Here is a 4,158-nt window from a genome sequence, read left to right on the forward strand (position 1 = left end):
CTAACCTAAACATTATACATAAATTATATAAGTACACTATAACGCATTATAGTTATAATAAAGCTTTCCATGAAAATAGAATTAAAAATAAATATAAGGTATGTATATATACTTATTCAAAATATACGTTCTTTCATTCCTTATTTATGCGTGAAAAGTGGGCAAAGGCTTTGGTTTCAAACAATCAAGAAATTACACACTTGCCAAAAACCAGCAGAATCTGCAATTTGCATTTTTCTTCGGACTGCTTTGAGCAAATCGGATTATGTTCTACTCGTTTAAAACCAAATTCTGTGCCAAGTATATTTCCACGTGCTCAAAATCAAAATCAAAGGTATGTATGTAATAATTTGCATCGTATCTATTGTATGTTATAAAAATTAACAAAATGTTTGCGTGATATATGGAAAAATTAATCTTGTATGTTTGCAGCTTGGAAATATCCATAGAAAGTTGTGCTAAGATCCCAAAAATCTCGGAACCATCAATGAATATTATCGATTTAAATGAAACGACGAATTCTGAGAAAGATGTAAACAAATGCATATTGCAAACTCAAAAGAAGTTAGTTCGCTACCCTGGTGATATCGACGACGATATTCTACAAACAATGACACCAAGGACAAGTAAATGCATAATAAAAATGTTGAAAAAGTGCCAGGAAAAGGATAAGATCATCAAACGTTGCAGAACTCAACAAAGTCGTCAGAAGAAAAAAATAGAATCTTTATGTCAGTTATTACTTGAACTACGAAAGGAACGTTTACTTTCTGAAAATTCCTGTGATATTATGCAAGTGAGTAGAATCGTTGAAAAAAAAACTCTTAATAAAAATGTCCATTGCGAATGGAAAATTAATCAATAAAAAAGTTAAAACTCATGTGAAATCGTTATATTATCATTATTTTAAAAAAATACACATATATACATTTTAAATAACGAGAATCTCTTGGTTTTACATAAATTTCAACTTTTTTTTCAATGCCAAATTTTCTATCCAATGAAAATTTTTGTTAACAGGAAAACTGAGAAACAAAATGAATTTCTCTTAAATTAAAGCTTTTCCGATTATAGTTGTAAGATATAATTTCATATATTATAAGATTGATGGAAAGCTAAAATATTTTAGAATCGTAGATGGAAGAAATCATAATATTATACTATTGTAAAAGTATTGATTACAGCTGACAAAACCATGTATTTCCATTTCTATTGCAAACTACTTTAATATCATGTTTGTACATATTTATATCGTTTTTTTATTGTAAACTTGTTGATTATAACCTTTGACTATATTAGCATGGATTCCTAGTAGCCCTTTCTCGTCTCCCTTCTCGCTTATAAAACTATAAATATTATATAGTACATACCAAATATAGAGTGTAATAGAAAAATAAATCTCCCAAGTGTGTGTGTGACATTTTGTATTTCCGATGTAATAGTGATGTGTACACGAAATCGTTTAATAAATTTGTATTCGGAATATAGATTTTTCTACATTATTTGTTGTATTTTATTTATTAACAAAATAATTTCAAATGCGCAGGCCATTTCAGATGAGACTACGATTATTCAGGAATTACAAAAAGGAAAGACGAATGGTAAATATTTACCGCAGCTTCGATCGTTTGCTCTTACACTTAACTTCTACAGTCCGAAAGCATACAATTACATTTGAAAAGTTTTCCAAAATAAGTTACCTGTCCCTTCCACAATACGCGCGTGGTACAGCAATATCGACGGTTCACCTGAGTTCTCGCAACAATCAGTAAATATTTTAAAGAGAAAAAGCGAAGAAGCAGGTGAAAAACAATTATTTGCCTGCCTAACGATGAAATGACTATACGTAAACAAGTGCAATGGAGTAACTCTAAAAAGCAATTCATCGGATACGTAGACCACGGAGATTTAATTGAGAATCCTGAGAGTCTACCCATGGCGAAGGAAGCTCTGGTATATTTACTTACTGGGATAAACGAACGATGGAAGATACTTGTAGCCTATTTTCTGGTATCTGGATTAACAGCAGAAGAACGCGCTGAAATTACGAAGAAAGTTCTTGAATTTGTAGCTTCATCAGGAGTGAAAGTCATTGCATTAACCTTTGACGGATTGTCATCAAATATAAACATGTGCAAGTACTTAGATGTCGATATTTATAACAAAACTTTTTTTTGCATCCGGTGGACATGCATAACGTATTTATATTTTTTGATAGTGCGCATATGTTTAAATTAATAAGAAATGCAATCGCTTCAAAAAAAGAATTGTACGACAAGCAGGGAGGCGTCATTAATTTTGAATACTTTGAAAAATTAGTTCAACTGCAAGAGAATGACGGCTTCCATTTAGCTAATAAGCTCAATCGTAAACATATACAATGGTACAAAAATAAAATGAATGTTAAATTAGCGGTACAAACGCTAAGTGAAAGTTGTGCTACAGCATTTGAACAACTCGAAAATGATGGACACCCTGATTTCGTAGGATGCGCTGCAACGGCCCGATTTTGTAGAATGGCCAATAACATATTCGATTGCTTTAATTCGAGAAATTAATTTTCTTATAACTATAAGAAATCTTTAATGCGGGATATATACTTAAAGATATTTCAATTTTTTTCTGAAGCAAACCATTATTTTAGTACCATTATTTTAAAACTTAATGAACAACTAGTTATTGAATCAAAAATAAAAACCGGTTTCCTTGGATTTATTATAAATATGGAAAGTTTAAAATTAATGTACCAGGCATACGTAGAAACAGGCTATTTAAAATATATTTTGACCTATAAGTTATCGCAGGATCATCTTGAAATATTTTTTTCTTGCATTAGGGCAATGGGAGGATACAATAATAATCCTAACTGCATTCAATTTCAAGCAGCATACACAAGATTATTGAATCATAATGAAGTACAGTCTTCGGCTCAGGCTAACTGCTTTCCGATTGACAGTACAAGTATTTTAACCATATCATCAACTAAAACTTTTACTCAATTAGAAAATGACCGCGTAAGTACTGCCGAGTTTAAAGATATAAATTGTAATGATATACCATTGAACCAGATAGATGCAACACTAAATCATGTAGTTTTATATATATCCGGGTTCGTAGAAAAGAAAATGTTTAAAACTTTGAAATGTAATACTTGCCACATACTTTTAAATGAATGCGATGAAGCTCCATCTGAATTTATTAGCCGTAAGAGTTATGGGTTTTTAAGGTATCCAAGAGCAGATACTTTTGTTATTATTTCCACCACGGAAAAAATGTATAATTTATATAAATTGGAAGAGAAACTAAAAAATAGAAACGTTTACTATAAAATAGTCAATGACGTTTTACAAAATCTGTCATTTAATAATCTTTTTAAAAATTTTGATGAACACGTAAAAGATTTCGAGATTTTAGAAAATCATAAATATGATATTATCAAATTTATTATAACAGCATACCTAGATATTAAGTTTTGTTACGAAGGAAATATACATATTAAAATGCAACATAAAACATTCATAAGGCATAACAATACTAAGATAATTTTTTTAGGTCAATGAAAATTATATTCATTAATTATTGTTTTTATTTTGATATTTATTTATTAACAACGACCCATCTAATTCTTACATCCTTCTTATATCCTTTTAAACTTCCCGCAGTTTGCCACACGGGGCGGAGCTTAAGCCAACTACATGTTGGATACATAACCTTATGAGCGAGAGGGGTGGTGGGACGGGGTAACTAGCGGTCCATACTTATATCAAGAAGACTAGACTAAGGAGGATCAACTCGTGTGGTGGGAGTGAGTCAAAGTGCACATTGTGTGAAAGTTCGATATAAGAGCGACAAAGTGACGATTATAGAACGACAGAGCGACGACTATATAGAGCGACAAAGAGGACTAATGAAGCGCAAGAGTGGGGGAAGTTATCCGTCGCCACTTTTTGCCTCACCCCCACTACCGCTATTGGCACGAGTTGATCCTCCTTAGGGTGAAATCACACGGTGTGGAAAAAGACTGCGGAATAGAGAATGCGTCATTGAAGCAACCAATCAACGCTATTCAGCGCTATTCGGAATAGCGCTGATTGGTTGCTTAAATGACGCATTCTCTATTCCGCAGTCTTTTTCCGCACCGTGTGATTTCACCCTTAG

Source organism: Mycetomoellerius zeteki, unplaced genomic scaffold (assembly GCF_001594055.1).
Source record: "Mycetomoellerius zeteki isolate Tzet28-1 unplaced genomic scaffold, Tzet1.0 scaffold1817, whole genome shotgun sequence".
NCBI lineage: Eukaryota > Metazoa > Arthropoda > Insecta > Hymenoptera > Formicidae > Mycetomoellerius > Mycetomoellerius zeteki.